Source organism: Equus przewalskii, chromosome 1, assembly GCF_037783145.1.
Source record: "Equus przewalskii isolate Varuska chromosome 1, EquPr2, whole genome shotgun sequence".
Taxonomy (NCBI): Eukaryota; Metazoa; Chordata; class Mammalia; order Perissodactyla; family Equidae; genus Equus; species Equus przewalskii.
The window spans coordinates 67,748,770-67,769,364 of record NC_091831.1 but is presented as its reverse complement, the minus strand read 5'-3'; the positions used below and the strand labels follow the sequence as shown (position 1 = coordinate 67,769,364).

General features: G+C 40.6%; 1 long non-coding RNA gene across 2 annotated transcripts in view; it reads left to right on the top strand.

The window, feature by feature from the left end:
• The window catches only part of LOC139082472 (uncharacterized), a 45,871-nt gene that overhangs the window by 4,665 nt on the left and 20,611 nt on the right, over positions 1-20,595 (top strand). Inside the window, exon 3 of one of the 2 annotated variants that reach the window (XR_011538519.1) lies at positions 11,647-12,224. The exons of the other annotated variant lie outside the window; for it this stretch is intronic. This is a non-coding gene — a long non-coding RNA (uncharacterized lncRNA). Of the gene's footprint in view, positions 1-11,646; positions 12,225-20,595 lie in introns of those variants that run through there. 2 annotated transcript variants of the gene reach the window in all.

Genomic DNA, 20,595 nt, shown 5'->3' with positions numbered 1-20,595 from the left:
TTCTAATGGATCTGGAATGCAGGCAGTTGAAGAGAGGAATCTGGAGTTCAAGGACCAGGTCTGGACTGGAGGTAGAAATGTGAGAGTCATAGCAGATAGATGGTAGATAATGGATGAGATCACCCAAGGACTGAGTATAGATAGGGAGGATAGATCATCTGAGGATGAGTCCTGGAGCACACTCACATTTAGATATCAGGGAAATGAGAGGAAACCACTGAAAGAGACTGAGAAGGTCAAAGAACTGAGAGAAAGTAGAGTTTTGGAGGCTAAGAAAATATTTCAAGGAGGGAGTAACTGTCAAATGCCTCTGAGAGATCCAGTAAGATGAGGGCTAAGAATTAACCACTGGATTTGGGAATGAGGGGATGAACCTATATTGGAATAGATTTCAGAGACTGGGAGGAGAAATGAGGGTATTGAGTAAAGACAAATTTTGAGGAGTTTTGCTGCAAAGGGAGGACAGAAAAAGGAAGTGCCAGAGGTGGGTTTGGGGTTGGGGAAGAGATTTCCTGAGATCAGATGTTTGAGTGGTTGCAGGAGTGGTTAGGTAGAAAGGATACAGGAGAGATGCTGGAAAGAGAGGGAACAATTACTAAAATCAGGTCCTTGGTTGCTTGAGTGGTGATGGGCTGAATGCACAAATGGAGGGGTTTGTCTTTTACTCAGGAGAGAGTGGAGTAAAGGCCCCATGGAGGTAGATTTAGTGGGAGTCTGTGGATGTTCTTTCCTTACTGATTCGCTTTTCTTAGTGAGGTCATCAGAAAGGTCATCAGCTGCACCTGAGGAAGATGTCCAATTCTCAATCCTGACTGTACCTTAGAATCACCAGGAGGATTTTAAAAGCACACTCCTATCCAGGCCCTGTTCCACACCAATTAAATCAGATTCTCTGGAGGCACTGGTGATTTTTAAAGGTTTCCAGGTGATTCAAAGGTGTAGCCAGAGTTTGTTACAGGCTTTTAATTAATACAGGCCCTCATATGGTTCCCCTACACTGAACCCAGCATATGTCGGGTTAAAACTGAAAGCATTCATTCCCTTTCCCTGCTCCTTTAATTACTCTTATGTAAATATCTGTTTCTTTAACCTTTGACTCCCTGAGCTTTACAACCAAATAGAAGTTATACCTTGTTAAAGCCCAGCTGGCCTCATGCTGGGCTCACACTAAAGTTTTGGCTAATCACAGGTCCTTGAAGTTTATTACAGGGAAACTGGTGTCCAGAGAATATCAAGAAGCTGAAGCTTCCCAGTCCCCAATTCCTTGGCTTCCTGGCACCAGAATCCACCATCCAGCATGGAAGCAGACAACCAAGAACATCCACCTGCAGATTCCCTTATCTTACTACCCTCTTTCCTGCAAAGAGCCTCATAAGGCCAAACACAGGCTGATGGGAAAGTGCTGAGCAGCAAGCTCATAGGCTCCCCACTCGCTACAGCAGCCACATTCCTTGCAAACTTTTAAAACCTCTTACCCACTCATTAACAGGAGCCAGCCATTCTTAAGGTGCTAGCCTGCTGCGTCATCCCTTTCCCTGGCAAAGAAAATAAAAGCTGATTTTTTCCCTTTGGACCCAAAACTCTGTTCTCATTATTTGGATTGGCACCAAGTTCAGAGACCGAACTTTCGGTAACAAGTTGAGAAACCCTGGGTTAGGGGTTTGAGGAAAGATGTGAAAGAGTTAGAATAGTTCTGTAAGAAAGTAGAGACTTGGCCAACTAAATAAATATATTTGGATTTGTGGTTGAGCATTTAAAGTGAAACCTGCCAGCATAGCTGTGTTTTTCTCCAACTACATTTAGCTGCCAGGGGCAGACACAGGGTTGACAGAGGGTCGGTTTTACCAAAGTATTGTATTCTGCTAGGTGTGTCTGATGGAGGTTGAGTACAAGAGAGATTACAATGATGGACCTGGAATCTATGCCCGCTAAGGAGGCAAGTGAGAATTTGGGAGAAGGATAAAGGGACATTAAAAAGGGGATAGGTACATGATTTCCTGTCACAGGAATTTTTTTCTCTTCTGAGTGATTTAGATAATTAATATTTCCATGAAATAATTTAGTGCAGCTAGACCCTTGCAAAGCAGCACAAACCACTCTGATTAGTGTTTCAAACTACCTTTTATTCTCAGGAATTAAAAAAAATTTTTTCAACAAGTGAACGTGTAGGACATTTAGAGTGAAGAAAAAATACATATTGGAAGTTAGCTTTTCACATAGCTTTCACATTCTTAGAAAATGGTATAGTTTATGGAGTTAGCCCTTCCCACCCTTTTGTACATTTGTCTTGTGTCCTTACCCATTGGTGACATTTTCTTTGTTTAAGCACAGCCAACCCCTCTCCACTTGTTCTCCAACAAAAGAAAGGGATCTGATATGAGTACCATCCCTAAAGTTCATTTGCCTTGAAAGGAGAAACTGCAGTGGGAGGTTGGTGTTTTACATAAAATAATGATTGCTTAGTTGTAGAAACTAAGATATTCTAAGAAACAGGAAGAGATTCTCTTTGCTGGAGGGGAGACCTTCTCGATTTCCTAATGTCACAAATTTGTAGTTGGCACTAACATAACTTAAGGTGTAAATTGCACTTTCAGGGTCAAATTCTAGATTATTAAGCTGATATATTGTTGTAGACATAGAGTAAAAGCAACATCTGTTCCTCCAGTGTCTTATAGTGAGAACGACCAGAGGATGCTTCTTTCAAGGTTGTTTGTGAAAAGTGAGGCACCTGCAAACCCGTGTAGCATACCTGAACCATCACATAAGTAGAATGTAGCCTGCACTCTAAGTGTAGAAGAAAGAGAATCATAAGAAGACACATGCTTCTCGGGGCTTTCATCAAATTTAGCGCAACCTCCAACCATTTCTCTATCTTCAAATTATCTTGCAGTAATTTTTTACAAATGTTAATGTGGGGATTAATAATGCCCTTGATTACAGTGAGCAACTCAGTTATCAGAAAAACATTGGTCTCTAACATTTGTTCTAATTACTAAAGCAGAAGAGCTAACAGAGTTTAGAAAATTTTCAACAAGGTTTAACCAAAAAATATTTTCCATTTCATTCTAGTTAGGTCAGCACAGATATCATTTTCCCATAACTTTCCAAGTAGTTGATATTTTTCAGAGATAATATTTGGTTCTTTATAGAAAGATAAAAAATGGAGGTCCATAAAAATGGACCTTTTATGTATACTTTCTGTATGCCAGGAACTGTACTAAACTGTTTACCTGAAGAATCTAATTTATCCTCACAACAAACCCTATGAGGTCAATATTCTCATTTTATGGATGACAAAACTGATGCTTAGAGAGCTGAGGTAAATTTTCCAAAGTCATACAGCTAGTATGTAATGGAGTCAGAAGTAGAACTCAGGTAGTCCCATTCCAGGCTAAACTCTTGATGGTGTCTACCCATAGTGTTTTGACTGTCACCTGTTCCCTACTCCATTCCCATTTAGGGACAGTCAGCAATACCCAATTGCTGTGCATGATGGGTGGCTGCAGGCTTTAGTTATGTATATGCAAGGTGGAAAGGTTACTTCTTATGTTCTGCTTCAGCTCTTTCCTTTGCCCAGGAAAGTATCCATCCTTCAAAACTTCAATATTAATCTTGTTCAGGGATGAATTAAGCTGCAGACGTCACACAGTTTCCTATGTCATCCATATTTCTTTCAGAAGACCTAGATAGCTTTCACTTAGAAATAAGAAGGAATGATGAGGGGATGTTCATAGGGACTCCCAGAAATATTTCTGGGCCAGTAATGATCACTAGCCCTTATGTTACTCTTGGGTCATTTTGCTGGTTCTTGACATGTATTAATTTGCCCTGAGATTCCTTGGCCCCTCCTAATAATCAAAAGCTCCCAGGATAGGTCAACACGTCACCCCATTTGTTGTAATTCTGCAGTTTGAATGTACTTATCAGGCCCTTTCCTGAGAATGTCATTATAAGAGGAAGAGTGATTAGTGTGCAGAAGAGCATCAGGTGGGAGGGAGCCAACAACATTTGTAGGAATGAGAAGCCAGTGCTCCCTCTTGACCGAGCATTTCCCAGGAGTGCCCATACACATTCACAGCTTGAGGACTTCTGCTGTCAGACCCCTGCTGTCAGTCTCCTGCCCAGCCAGGACCAACTGAGAGCCTCCTCCTTTGGGGTACATGACTCTTTCTAAGGGTCCTTTGTTTAGCCAAAGAAGAAAGACCAATCAAGACATCCTCTCCCTCTTCTAGTTTTGTCTCTCTGGTGAAAAAGACTCAGCCTAACCCCATTTGGGCTGCTAGATGGAGGCAAGAGACCACATACTGGATGTGTAACCATAGGCAAGTGATTGAACTTTGCTGGACCTTAATTGAAACATCTGGAAGGTGGGGATGTTGTAAGGATAAACTAAGAGAATGTTTAACTGTTATCATAGAGTTGAGGAAAATCTCTTGAATGCAATGCATTCCATCTTACCAAAATAGAGGACAAATCGGTGTTTTAAATAATATTCATATTTTATATTTATATGTATAAATATATAAATAATGTGTATATATAAATACATTTAATATTTATTTATATTTATCTCAAGATGTAGCACTAACTTCCTGAGCAGTGAAAGAGGGGTGAGTTCTTGCAGAGAATTGTGTCTGACCCAATTGAAAGGCCAGTGTTGCACTGCTTTATAAAGGAAAGACTGTGGTTGGGGAGGGAGTTGAAAAATACTGAGAAAATCTAGTCTATTACTAAAGCACCATCCCACCACAGCTATAAAGCAATTGGACATATTCCTTTAATTCCAACTGCAGTCTTCAAGGCCCAAGGTACCTGGGTAGAGGGAATGGAGGGCAAGTTCTGCTTAACTGTGGACAACCATTGCAGTCACACAGGGCCCCACCCCAAGAAGGGTCTCATGCTAGATTTAATGCTCTGCTGTCACTGTCTTGAAATTCTTAGTAATTTTATTCTTAACTTGTGTTTTGTAAGTGAAGTGGATGGGACAATAGAGCATGTGCATGAACAGAGGAGATAGCTCCATATGGTGTCCACTGTTCTTGGCCCCCTCATCTGCAAATAGTGCTCACTCTGCCTAGTGAGCGCAGCATTGAAGTGGACACACTATTTGTGAGGTTCAGCAAGACTCAAAGTGAGTACAAGGAGGTCACATTACATTGATGACTGTGTAAACAAGAGCACACTTTCCCTGCAAACCAAAACTTACCTTGAACATAACAAGAAGGTAATGGCCTTTCTCGAACAACCAAGAACTCTCTCATTCCTTTTCACTCATGTACTTCTCTGCGTTAGCCAACCACTTAGGCTGAAAACTGTGACGTGGAAGGAAAGGGAAACACAGGGCCGCCCATTGTTCCTTGTCCTTTCAGCTCTTCCTTATTCATCAGTAGGCCACAGGTAGGAGGGTTGGAATAATAGGTGTGTACTGTCAAAACTGACCACAGTGGAACCATTTAAACTGGAGTCAGAGCTGCCTTTCCAGAGCAACTGCCCTGCTGTCTTGAACCTTGGACTGGACTAAACCCTTTGACAGGGCCAAAAGGCAATTGTTTTACCAGCAATTGTTTGAGAAGTCAGCAGGAGAACGGACATCCTGATCACAAAGGCTGAGGATTGTGGACTTTCTGAAGATAGAATTAATAGTCAATCAATGTTTAGCCAAGACTAGTTCTCTGTCTCCAACTCTAATTAAAATTCTTTGTAATACAACCTTCCTTCTTTGCCTTTAAAAGCCCCTTACTTTTACCCCCTAGGAGGATACTATTTGGATTGCTACCCAAATCTGTGTACCCTGTGTACCATGTACGTGTATCCACGTACCAATTCTTTGATCCCAGAATAAACGCCTTTTTGCCTCTCATTTTGGCTCTTTATTTTTAGGTTGACAGTATCAAGAAGTGAAATAAAACAGTTGAGCTAGTTTTATGCAGGGTTTCCACTGTTCTGATAAGAACAAAATACCATGTAACAGCTGTGAAATATGAGCTGTGTAATTCTGGTGAGTCCACATACAAATTATTTAAAACTGGCATTGCACAATATAAAGATGAATGTAAAATTCATGCTAATAATTAAATTTTTATTTATTTAGAGTGACGTTAAATAGCAAATAGAAAGCACCATTCATGACAAGTCAAGAGAGAGACTGTGGAGGAAAGAAGCTTTCTTTGCACCTTTAACAATACTTTGTTCATGCTTTTGAACAAAGGGCCCTACATTTTCATTTTCCACTAGGCCTGCAAATTATGTAGCCAGCCCTGAGAACAGCTTCATAGTGTCTCGATGGCCCAGTAGGGTAAATGCCATGAGCCTCCTGCCCTGGCACAGTAGTGTGAGGGATCAGAATTGGCCACACCACAATGTGTATCTTTGGCATGAGGATTATTTTGGGCTGGTTACTTTTAAGAAACTGCAGACAGGGGAGAAGCTCTGAAAAGTAGAAGTTACCCTTTATAAGAGACATTTACATTTGTAAGGGAAATCTCCAACTGTAAAGATGCCTCCCTCTCTGTACCAGGAAGAAGGGGGGATGATGACCTTATCTCTAGAAACTCTTTTTTTTTTGAAGATTTTATTTTTCGTTTTTCTCTCCAAAGCCCCTCCGTATAGAGTTGTGTATTTTTAGTTGTGGGTCCTTCTAGTTGTGGCATGTGGGATGCCACCTCAGTGTGGCTTGTTGAGCGGTACCATGTTCACACCCTGGATTCGAACCGGGGAAACCCTGGGCCACCGCAGCAGAGTGCGTGAACTTAACCACTCGGCCACTGGACCTGCTCTCTCTAGAAACTCTTAACAGTGTGGAAGGCAAGGACTTAAATCTACATAATAACCTTGCCCTTGTTTACTGTGCTTTTCTAGTAATCTCCCATAACAGAGTCTCTCCACCCCCAACATCCTCCTTTGTCTTTAGCTGAAGATAGTATTTAAGGTAACAGCCTCTGCCATTTTGGCTAGTTACTCAGCTTTCCTGGGTTTCCCCTGTGTTGTAAAGCTTTGTTTGATTTTCTCCTGTTATTCTGTCTCATGTGAATTTAATTCATAGCCCAGCCAGAAGGACCTAGAGGGTAGAGGATTTGCCTTGTTCACCTACAGTGGCACCACACAAGCCCCCCAAAGAGAAATAAAACTTTAGAATAAAGGAGGCAGATCCTTAAGTTGCAAGAGATCATTTCTGAAACAGATGTCTTAGTCTGCTGAGGCTGTCATAAAGTATCACAGACTGTGGCTCAGGCAACAGAAATTTATTTTCTCACAATTCTGGAGGTTGGAAGTCCAAGATCAGGGTCAGTAGGATTGGTTTCTCCTGAGGTCTCTCTCTGTGGCTTGTAGATGGTCATCTTCTCCCTGTGTCCTCACATGGTCTTCTCTGTGTGTGTGTCTGTGTCCCAGTCTCTTCTTATAAAGACCCCAGTCATATCAGATTAGGGCCCACCCTCACGACCTCACTTTCACTTTATTACCTCTTTAAGGACCCTGTCTCCAAATACTTTTACATTCTGGGGTTAGGACTTCAACATACAAATTTAGAGGGACACAAATGAGCTCATAACAATAGGCCAAATTGGATTTGAAACAAAAATTTACACACATTTAAAAAAATTAAGATTACATTTTTTGTGCACCTGAGTTGATAGATTGAGATGTACTTGCAAACTTACAGTGAAATATCCTTTGGAATGAGTGAACAGAGCTTCTATAATTCCACACATTCACAACCAAAACAAACCCCAAGGCTTCCTAATTTGGGATTTGTCCATCTTATGTTCAGTGGCAACAAAAACCGGCCTAGGGCTTTTCTTTCGATCTAGCAGAAAATTAACAGGAAGAGGAATTGAGCACTTAGACATCTTGATGGTGTTTGTTTTTTTAAATCATACTCTACTCAGTCTTCCAAATCTAATCAAGCTCTTGGCTTCACAGAGGAGGGATGAGATTAATTACAGTCACTGGCCACAATGTGCCTTTTTTATTATTGTTACTATTTGTGTTATTTTTAGATATAAGAGACAAGCTTTGTCTTAGCTCAGGCAAAAATACTATAAACTGGGTGGTTTAAGCAACAAACTTTTATTTCTCACAGCTCTGGAAGCTGGGAAGTCGAAGACCACTGGCAGATACTGTGTCTGTTTGAAGGCCCCCTCGCTTGTTTATGGATGGCCATCTTCTTGTAACCTCACACGGTGGAAGGGATGAGGGAGCCCTGTGGGGTCTCTTCTACGAAGGCACTAATCTCATTCATAAGGGCGCCACCCTCATGGCCTAATCACCTCCCAAAGGCCCCACCTCCTAACACCATCAAGCATTAGGTTTCCACATGTGAATTTTGGGAGGACACAAACATTAAGTCTACAGCAGGCTTCACTGAACATCTTCTACGTCCAAGGCACTATTAATTGGCACAATTAAACATTTCCCCCAAATACTTTCTAGAGAATATTTCTCCACTTTTTCTTTCTTGAGAACTTTTTTGAGAGGATCTTAAAAAGTTCCAAAAAGATTCAGAAGAAACCACTGGCAGCTTGCTGAATCAGTCTTCACAGTGGAGCAGAATTCACTCTAAAAGAGGATAGTCTTGGATATCCAGGCAAGGGGACTTTGCTTTAAAGTCATCTCAAATTATGAATTTCATTATTATGAATAATAATAACTGTAATATCAGTAGAACTTTATTTATCGAGGGCCTATTGTGTGCCAGGTACTCCTGAGCATCTGAGCCACATCATCTCGTGATCCTCACTACAGCCCCCTGGGGGTCAGACTGTCTTCATCTCCACATTAGGATGAACACTGAGTCTTGGTGAGAATTCACACCCTTTCCCAAGGCCCCACATTGCTAGTGAGGGACCAGCTGGGATCTTCACCCATTTTGACTCTAGAGCCTGTGTTGGCAAACGTGGGCTTCACTAGCTATTCAGTATGTGGACCACTGATAGAGGCAGAGGTGAGAAAGCAAACCTGCAAGGCCCACTTTTTCCCTTAAGGTAATCCCAGTGATGCAGGCTCGGCGAGCCGAGAAATTGAAAGATTTCTTGGACTCTCAAGGTCTGGTAGTAGTGCTCTTTTACTCAGAGAATAGCATGGGAACAGGACCCATGGGCAGTAAAGGGCTGCAGGCATGGGGACAGGACCCGTGGGCAGTGAGGGGCTGCAGGCATGGGGACAGGACCCGTGGGCAGTGAGGGGCTGCAATGTGTTGAGGGTTAGGCCTATATTTATAAGGCATGGGTATATGACTTATTTTTACTAGACAAAGGAAAGATTATGTAAAAAGTCATTAAAATGGTATCAGTGCAGGTGGGGTCTGGTTATTGTGTGGTCGTATAACTTTAGGTATGAATCAGGTCATATAGATCAGCATGTAGGCCAGGACACCTTGCGTCTCTCTCTCTGGGGCAGCCTTGATCCACATCACCAGCAGTAACTGCCTGAGTTAGGGATGAGATCTAGATGCTGCACAGGGCGTATTTCAGTATTTCACAAATGTGGTGGTAAAGGGGTTCTAATGACTCACAGAATGGACAGAGTTAAATGAGACTTGGGGAAATATCTGGGTCCGTAGAGCAGTAACCTCTAAGCATTTGTTATTGTGCACCTCTTTCTCAAAAAAAAGTTTTGAGAACATACCGCAATGTAAGCATATTATGTATGCATATTTATTTATAAATTATAGGCTCATACTACTGCTCTAAATTATTATGTGCCTTATAAATGATATACAAAAGATAAGCATTTAAAAGGATGACATGAAAATTAAATAGAAATAAAACTAATATTTTCTTCTTGCATTTTACTGGACTATCTTTCAAGCTTCACTTTGGAGAACACTTTTTAAAGAGAGATAGAGCAATTTGATTTTTACCATTAAATCCCAGGATTAATTTCTAAAGGAGGAAAATAGAGATGTTTTTAAAGAAATACACTCTGATGATTAGAGAAGACAGAACCAGTCAGTTCTGGTCTGCTGATCCATAATGTGGCAGCCACTGGAGTCTTGAAGCTACAGCTCTATGACCAGACCTCTTATTCCAGACTTGCCAACCTGAAGCTTTAAAAACATACTTCACTCAAAATCAGTATCATCACAAAATTCTTTTAGCCATTCGTGCTACAAAAATCAAAATAAATGTTTGTGGGCTCCTTCTAGGTTAATAAAACTGATAAGCCGACATTTAGGGAAAACACATTACTTTATTGGGAGGAAGAAGCAGAATTATAGCACATGATGTTACTGGACCAAACATGGGTCCTTTCTTGGGAGTTAAATCAAACTGCACCAGAAGTAGTTGTTTCACAAAGTCTACTTTTTATTTGTGGCATGCTGCAAAGAAAAATGGAGACCACAGGGAATAATTTCCCAAAGCTAAGGCCCCCTGAGCACGGGGAGGTGGGTAACTTTATTTGGGGTGGGGATGAATATTCAAAGGGGAAGTTTCATCATGGCACGTAGAGGTGGGCATAAGCTTGCATGTGCACAGTTTAAGATCATGCTTCTACATACATTGCATGACCTAAAAGTGACTGCTTTGCCCCTCCCAGAGGAGGGGAGTTTATGATGTTAATGAGTGCAGGTTACGTTAGTACAATTTTCAGCCTATGTGTGCAGGTGCCAGTCTTGCAGTTGTGGACTGGGCCAACCTGGTCCAGTGCAGCACAGCTGGGTTCATGGCAGTTGTTGCTTAGAGCTTCTTCCTGGAACATAGCTGAAAACTGCATAAACTCAAGGCCCCAAGGTCTCAGATAACAGAACACCTGCACCTTGCAAGAAGATAAGAGAATTAGATCTAACGTTAACAGATTCTTTTTTTTTTTTAAGTAGGGCAAGAGAAATGGGTTAGGGTCCATGTCTGGTGACAATGACAAGAGGATTCGTTTTAGAGAGCTTTTCATCATCCAGATGGCTTAAGGTAGAGAGAAAACCAGAGTTGTATGACCAAAAACTGACCCAGTTTTAGCATTTGACCCATCAACCTCCAGGTAGGGAGGAGAAGGTTGCGTGGGGCCTGGAGCAGATGGCAATGGGAAGCCCACACTAGTGGGTGAGCAGCTGCTCTCCCTCTCTCCTGTGGGCAAGGAAAAGAATGGATTTACTCTCCAGTAAGCATGGCAATGAGTTGATGAGGTAGGTTAGGTAGAAGTCTGGACACCTGAAAAAGGCAGGGAAGGGGACTTTCAAGTCACTGTCCTGCCATCTTGTCAGCATCTTATGTGCAAGGCTCTCTTTTAATGGGATGCCAAATGAATTGATATATGAATCTGACTACTGGCTGCCATGTAAAATTGTCCAAGTTGGCCATGCCACAAGGCCCCACAACTAAAGGGATGCCCTTAACATTACAGATATCTTTATTATTTTGAAAATTAAAAAAATATATTTTTTAATTTGTTGCCTCCAAAGATGGGCAATTAATTGCTTATTATGACAATTTTTGGTAGATGGCATAAAACGGTCTTCTTTTTTTATTAAAATCAGTGTGTTGTAACAATTTTCTGAAAAATGGAAATAAAGTGCCTCCTTCCAACAAGGTCTATACACAGGCATACCCTATGTATTGGTTTTGCAACAGAGCCCGTCATTTGCAGAACATACATATTTCTCAATACAAAGATTTTTGCTGATATTCATATGGAAAACATTCTCAAACCTAGGTTGCAGATGAAACCTTCACTACCACTGATAAGGCATAACAAAGAGTTTTTCTACAAACGATCTGTGGTTGTGGAAGAAATTAACTCCGCAATTTGTGGCTGATTTCAAAGCCTCTAAAGAGGTGGTGGACAACCAGGCAAAGTATGACACTTGAAGAGGCAGCCAGGTTGGGAAGAGATAGCAAAAAAGATGTCAAAGAGCTCCTAAAAAGTCTGCTGCTGTGGCATTTTCGACCACTGAGCTTGAGAAAGTCTATGATGAAGATCTGGAAGAGATCAGATCAAACCCCTGGACGCTGCTGGTTTAGAAATACGTTTAGAATTACAGCTGGTTTAGAATTACAGTGCTATCCCTGTTCTTGCTTTGAGGCCATAAGAGGGAAAGCCCAGCTTTTAAAAATGGCCCCGTGCCTCTATAGCACCCTACAAGGAAAAGCTGAGAGTGGAAGCAGAGTTCCTCTTGGCAATTTTTTCATCCTGTTGTGTCACTCACCTCCTCTGAAGATTTATCAGGATCCAGAAGTGTCTACAGCAGCAGCTTCTCAAGTGCTGTCAGCTCCAAGTGTCTACCTCACTTGGTGAGTTGCAGTGCAGGAAATCGTCTTAATTTATTGTAAGTGTCTGTCTCCATTTTCTCTAGTAGGTCCATTTATCGCTGTTTGTTATTTGCTGTGCTATACTGCAAATGTAACACTGCATGCAAACCCTACATGCTGTGGAATACAGAGCAAGTGCTAGTTAGCATATGAACTGTTGAGTGATCAGGGCACATGTTTTCTATTCCTTCATGAGTTTGTCGCTTACATGTAGGTTCTTCAGTGTTTTAGTTACATCTTAGTAAGTTAGTTAGGGATTTTCTCTTGACCTAAAATGTATAATAAGTTTTCCCATTGAAAATAGTGCGGAAAAAACTACTTTTTTTTTCCAGTTTTATTGATAAATAATTGACATACATCACAGTATAAATTAAAGGCATACAGCATGATGACTTGATTTACATATGTTGTGAAATGATTATTGAAGTAGGCTCAGCCAACATCCATCTTCTCATATAGATACAACATAAACAAAAGAAAGAAAAAAGCCTTTCCTTATGATACCTGTTAGTGTGACCAGGGAACCAGGCAGAGAAAGGGTTACCGAGGATCTGCTAACAGCTAACATAAGCTGTCTAGTGTTTTCCAGACAAAAAGAAACTGTGTTCTTTTTTTGCAGAAATTGTTGTCTCTGTTTTGGAGATGTTGCTGTTTTGCAGAGAAAGCACGTTTGCAGAAAGACCCCCACAAAATGTTCCAGCTCCAGGCGTCCTAAAGTTACCTTAACTCATTAGCATCTTAAATTCTCTTTCTCTGGGAGGGTCCAAACAGCCATTTTTAGATCATGTGATGTATGTAAGAACGTGTATACATGCTGCAAACCGCCTTAAAGGAACACAGTTGCTACAAACAAACCCTGATCTTTTGCATAATGTCTCCACCAGCCCTGAGCCCTAAGACACTGCTTTGGGTGCTATTCCTGGTGGTCTTCACTGCTTGTGCAAGTGATAAACCTTTTCTTCACCTACCTCTGCCTTGGTTGTGCTTTTCGGCTCCACACTCACCAGGAGATGAACCCATTACATTTGATTACATTAGGATTTACTTTCTTAACAACTTTCCTACATACCATACGGCAGGTTAGCTATAGTCCTCATGTTGTACATTACATCCTTATCATACTTATTTATCTTATAACTGGAAGTTTGTACCTTTTGACCACCATCCTCCAATCCTTTCTTTCCCTACCCAAGTCTACTTTTTGTTGTTGTTGTTCAGAACTTCCGAGTTTCAAGAATGGATTAACTAATGTTAAGTGGGAGATGTCTGAGTATTGTTCTGCTTTGAGGATAAAATAGAAACAAGTTGGATAAAGGTTTTTGCCCAAACAATTTCTAAAATAAACTGTTCCTAGACAGCTGCTTTTCTGACTCATATACTGAGTACACATCTTAAAATTAAAAATAATACACCATTGATATTAAGTTGTTGTTGTTAGTGCCGTGGAGTAGATTCTGACTCCTAGCGACCCTGTGTCGACAGAGCTAAACCCTGCCCAGTCTTTTTGCACCATCCTCTCATCTTCTGGCGCTGTATCAGACAATGCTCTGCTGCTATTCACAGGGTTTTCACGGCCGATTTTTTTGGAAGTGGGTGGTCAGGTCCTTCTTCCTAGTCTATCTTAGTCTAGAAGTTCTGCTGAAACCTGTCAACCATGGGTGACTCTGCTGCTATTTGGAATACCTGTGGCAGAGCATCACAGCAACATGGAGCTGCCACAGCCAGTGGTGTGGTTCCCTGACTGGGAAACAAACCCCAGCAGCTTTGGTGAGAGGGTTGAACTGATATTAGACACTGGCTAAATCTGATCTTTTGAAGCTGATTTCTTATTCATATCTTCTGAGATTTGTTTGCTAAAAACAGAATGGTATTTTGAATTCCCAGTTTAAATCTGTAAGTATTTTCATTGTGACACAAATAATTTTTTAATAGCTAATATTCATTTATCATTACTAAGCCACAAAGAATTACATAGAACTCTTAGAAATTACTACAAAATGGTCCACTAATTTTATTATAGCAGTTATTTTCAATGATATGGAAATTTTGTTGGTATATAAATTACCTACTTGTCATTTATATATTACTTTATATTTACTTATTACTTGAAAGTTTTATTACATATTTCTTCAAATTTCACAAATTCTGAGTTAAAATACTACAAAACACTTACAAAGACTCAATCTAGTAAAAAATAATTTGAGCCAGGAATACAGCTATATTGCAAATGTGCATGGAAAACACAGTAGATTAAAGGAAGTTACTTAAAACATATTCTAGGACATTCTATAATTCTTCTGTACATTATTAATTTTTTATTTTGAAACAATCAAAAACTCAGATAATGAGGAGCTTTTTTTCCTAAACCGTTTGAGAGTTCATTGATAACATGAGTGCTCCATCATTCCTGAATACTTAGTGTGGATTTCATACAAATCAGGATATTTTCCTGCATGACAGCAACACAAGCATCAATATAGATACCACACTTGATCTTAGCCAAAAGGCCGAGAAGCAATAAAATAGGAAATTTACATGGTTACATTACCACCATTTCATCCACAGACCCCATTCTCATCTTGCCAATTGTCCCAATAACCGACGATGGGATGCATGTAGTTGTCAGTCTCTTAATTTCCTTCAGTCTGCAGCAGTTCCTCGGTCACTCCTTGACTTCCATGACCTTGACACTTTTGAAGATTACAGGCTGGTTATGTTCTAGAATGTTCCTTAGTTTGGGTTTGTCTGATGTTCCCTCATGATTAGATCCAGGTTATGTGTCTTTGGCAGGAATAACGCAGAAGTACTGCTATGTTCTCCCTGCATCCCAGGAGGTGGCATAGGATTTTGATTTGTCCCATTGCTGATGATGGTAACTTTGATAATTTGGTTAAGGAAGCAGGTGCCAATCTATTCCACTGTGAAGCTATACTTTTCCCTTCTGAAATTCAAAAGTGTTTTGTGGGGTGGTATTTTAACATTATGTAAATATCCCGTTCCTCATCAAACCATTTATTCTAATTTATTATTTTATTTATTATTTATTTTTATATTTGCATGGACGTACATTTCCTAGTTTATTATGGATTATAATCTGTTACCATCATTATTTATTATGATGCTCACGTTGTCCCCAGTGTGACCAGTAGGGGCCCCTTCAAACTGACTTCTGTGTTCTTTTGACAAGTCCCCATCATTCTTTAAGTGCTTCAGCATAACAAGATGTTCCAAGTTTATCTTGTACTGCCTCTGCTCAGCCCTAAAATCAGTTAACTTCTTCTGGTTCCTTTAATTGGAGAATGGAATTAGAAGCCAAGATTTGTGCCCCAGGTATGCTCATTGCTATTGAGTTGTCATTGTTTCCAAGCAATTTAGTGAAAATTTCTAAATATATATACATGCATGTATATATATATATGAGTAGATATACACATGTGTGAGAGGTTACACACACACATTTCCATCTATATTTCCAATATTTCCATCTTCTATATATCTGTATATTTTGAACTTGAGTTCATTCAATTACTTTCACTACCAGTCCAATATACAGATTTAATTCTAGTCCTTTTCGACTTTCTGTATTTGTAACTGCCTTTTCCAAATATGAGAAACCTGGTTCCTGTGATCCTTAATATACTTACATGATTTGATCAGTTCCCCTGTATGTAACCAATCTTGCACTTCCCCTGCCAGACGCCCTCCTCACCTCACACTGGCTCAGATTCTCCATGCTGTGCTGCTCCCACCCATGTGGACACCCTCCTCAGCCTTCTCAGACTCGTTGCCCGGCTGGGCCTCCCCTCCGTGTGGACTCCATCTTTTTGCTGTTCAAGCTCTGTTTCCCAGCACTGGGCTGCTGCCCAAACTCCACCCCGTGTGAGTACCCTCCTCACCTCTTGAGGGTCAGAGGCCCCACGCCAGGCTGCCCCAATAGAGGGACACGCTCTTCACTCTCCTTGGGCTCTGACACCTCACATCAGGTTCTGCACATTCTTTAAACTTGGTAAGAAATGACGCAGCAAATAAAAAACGCATAACATCTTTTTATACCACTGGCATTTTTATACTATCTCAAAACTATATAACTGTTTTCAACTTTATGAAATGTTGGAGTGTATTGGAAATACACTTACCAAACATAAATTTGAACATTGTTTGACACACGGTGGGAAAGTTGAGTTGATGCCTTCACGCTATGAAAAGTCAATCAGAGGCTATAAACAATTTTATTTTAGAAATTCTTAATGTTCAAAAGAACATATAAATTCTAGATTTCAGCCAAAGCTATACTTAAAAAAAATCACTTTTATATTTATTTGCTCAGGACTACTTTGGCATGGTGTTTTAAGTGAAATTAATATCATTAGCAAAGAGTTACAGGAACCAAAATTCAGTGTACATAATGATCCTGAAAGCATTGAAGGCATTCAGAAATGTTTTGAAGAAAAACAAAGAGGCAATATTTGTAAAATATATATTATTAGTGCTAAACAAATCGCAAAATCTCTTATATTGATGCCAATTTCTTCAATGTAGGAAATATTAGCAAAAGGATAATGGAAACCCATTTAAGCTCCAAATTCCACGATCAGCCCAACTATAATCCAAAATGAATTTGAAAATAAATGTATTTTTTTCTATATTTGTTACAACAACAACATCTTTCAAAGACAGGTTTATGCTACTGAGCACACAACCTCCTCAGCGATTAAGGTGCCATGTACTTGAGATTTATAATGAACCTGCAGGACTGTACTAGAGAACTTACAACAGAAAAAGACTGGACATATGGAAGCGTGTGCTATTGATGGGATGTCAATATATGAGGAGCTAACAGCCTCAGGTTACTTTCTAAATTCTAGTATGTCATCTGTTAGTGTATTTTAGCATTATTTGCAGCAATAGCTTATCAGATACCTTTCTGCACACTTCTGTAGGTCTTAGGATATATTTAACTTTGCCAATATAGTTTCTCAGAATTCACATTTACTTTAAAAGACTTAAGGCCTAAAACATCATAAGGAAAGTAGTCAAATCTAGCAATGATTTCTACAGGAAACAAGATATTGGGACAAGTTAGCAATGAAACTATTGTGGCAATGTCGCCATGAAAGCAAGATGTTAAGTGTAATTATTTTTATAGTCTGGGAACCTTAAGTTTCTGATGATTTGTGATTAAATTTTTCATTTTCTATAATTTTATATTCAATAGTTGAATTTGCAAAATCTATAAAGATTGACTTCATTTTGGTAATTATTATTATTGAAAAACAGATAATTTAGTGATTTCAGGTTTTTACTTGTAGAAGAGGCATTCTTCTAATTCATTGTGGGAGCCCACAGCAGCCTTGTGTCTGCCAGCTCCTAGATATTGTGACCTTCACAGGAGAAAGGGAGCGGCTCCACACCTCTTACTGCCTGCAGGTCAGGAGGGGACTGTAGTTTGACACCCTAGTTTCAGCTTTCCTCAGCTTACAGAGGTTTTCCTCACCCCTCTTAGCCTAGAAAATTACTGCTTAAGGCATGGGTCATGAATTTATGCACTTCCTGTGGGGTCCTCCATGACTTGTAGACCAAGTTGGGGGCCCTGGCCTCTGTTCCCAGAAGACCCTTATTCTTGGTTAGCAATCACACAAGAACATTTCTTAAATGTGCTACAGGTCAGGACTATGACCTATTTGGCTTTGTTGTCTCCACAGAGGGTTGCCCCATTAAATGTGGGTTTCAGATATGGGACATAGTTATACCAAAAGATTATTCATTGTTTATGTAGAAATAAAATTTAACCAGGTATCCTTTTGTTGTTGTTGTTATTTTGTTGCTGGTTTGTTGTTGCTAAATCTGGCAACCCCATCTGGATGGTGGAGCAGAGTCTATGAGTGACAAGGAGGCTTTGGAAATTCTTGATAAGCCTGCTAGATTCTAGGAAAGACTACCACAAAGACTGGAAAGATACAGGGAAACAGTAAGACAGTTGACCCCCACCTCCTCTTAACAGCAGGCCTCCTTTAGATATAACCACATTTAAATTAACTTGGAAAAGTCCCACTTGTTCTCTTCAGGCCTTAGCTTCTTTATGTGTAAAATCAGGAGGTTGAGACACTGAATACTTGAGAATCTGTGAAAGCTGTGGACCTCTCTCCAAAAACATGCATACACATACAAAATTAGGTATAGTTCAGAGGGTCACAGCCCCCACTTGAAGGCCTTCCTTGGACCTCAGTCAGGGCACGACTGACTAGATGATCTCCACAGACCCTTCCAGCAATAAGAAGTCGTCATTCTGTGGCTCTCATCTTGCTTAAGGAATAAGAAACCAATAGGAAAAAGTAGAAAACCATGAAACACCTTGCATGTACCACCTTGGGAACATTTTTGTTAGATAATGTCAAAAGATTTTACTAGGGGTCAGCCTGGTGGTGTAGTGGTTAAGTTTGCGTGCTCTGCTTCAGCGGCCTGAGGTTCACAGATTCGGATCCCAGGCGTGGACCTACACACTGCTCATCAAACCACGCTGTGGCAGTGTCCTATATAAAAAGTAGAGGAAGACTGGCATGGAAGTTAGGTCAGGGACCATCATCCTCAAGCAAAAAGAAGAAGATTGGCAACAGATGTTAATTCAGGGCCAATCTTCCTCTCTCTCTCTCTCTCTCTCTCTCTCTCTCACACACACACACACACACACACGCAAAGATTTTACTAATGTTAACCTATTAAATCCATACCTCTGCCCACCTGATAGGTTGTAAGCAGTTTTGTATTTGCTAATTATATGAGGAAACTGAGTCATAGGAGGAAACAAGGACTTTTCAGAATTTCAGAAGAATTCTCTAAGCATCATATCTTATTGGACCCCTTTTATCCATCTCTTTTGAAGAGAGATGAGACCTAAGAAAAGGTGAGATTCTCTGATACAGTGGATTCAGGGTGTCTGGGAAAAACTCCCTGGGAGTACCAACATGGCTGAGACATCCAACATAATAGTGAAGTATGGAGAGAAAATACTACCTGGGACCATGAGTAGGAGAGAGCAAGGTTATATGATGTTATTGTAAAAATAATTACACACAGCAATAGCTACTATTTGTTGAGTGCTTACTCTGAAGGCATTGTGCCAGAAACTATATTTATCTCCTCATTCAATCTTCAGGACAACCCTATGAGGTAAGTATTATCATCCTCATTTTATAGAAGAGGAAACTAAGGCTTAGAAAGAAAAACTTGCCCAAGGCCACAGAGGCTCCATAATATTTACCTTAATCAATAATATATCCCATGTGGCACTGATGAGCTGGAGAGAAAGTAGGGTCCCACATCTCCATTCTTTAATTCCAATAAGATCCAAGGATACCAGACCACAAGGAAAACCTGAAGGTGGAAGGCAAATCTTGGGGATCGGTTGGCTGAGTTTTCCGGGACCGCTGATTTAGGTAGAAGGGGACACCTGCAGTCAAAACTAGGAAACGGGTGGAGTTTAGCAATAGCTGCTTCTCATTGGTTCTGGAAGCGTGCGGTCTGTTCCCAGCCTGGCTACCATCTGATCAAGTCTAATCATGGAGGGAATGTAAAGGAGACATTGTGCTGCCCCAGGTGGATAGTCACCCTGCGTGGGGTGGGGGTGGAGGGGGGGTGGATGGGCAGGGACTTCCTGGGCAGAGCTGAAGGGAGGGTCAGAATCTTGGAGGGTGGAGCTGTGTTTGTCTGTCACTCTCATATGCTCTCTGAAGGCAGGTTATCAGGAAAACCTCTGGTCAGCCTAGGGGTGACCAGATTTTGAGTCATCATAGGTCCTCCCCCCCATACCATCTTCAGGTTCTCAGATGTGGGCTTGAAGTCCTCAGATTTGCCTGCCAGCCACAGCCTCTCAGAGCCCTGTGGCTGTCATTGTGGTTCCTGCAGGCGAAAGGGCTCATTCTCACAGCCTGGCTTAGAGCTAACCTCTAGCTAAACTGGTTGTGTCATGATGCCCCTCTGTAAAATGAGTTAAGGGAGCCATATCAAAGATTTAATGGTGGCTCTGACTTGAGAGCAACAGAAATCATCATATAAGTCAATAATGCAAAATCAACCCATAATTACTTTCATTTTCTAATAATATGATAAAATGATGACACCAACCAAATTAAAACCTTTAGCAGACATTTACTTTGAGAATCAAAATGACAGTTTTTAAAGGCCTTTGTCAATGAGCAGTTGCTATCACTCACTGCTGTGAGAAAAAAAGACAGGTCTGAAGTTTAGGGAACAGACTTCAGAGAAGACTTTTAACCCTGCCATTATCTAAATTGATTCAATTTGACCTAGTTTCCCTTTGCATCGGGGTCAAAAGCACTTGTGGTCTAATGGATTG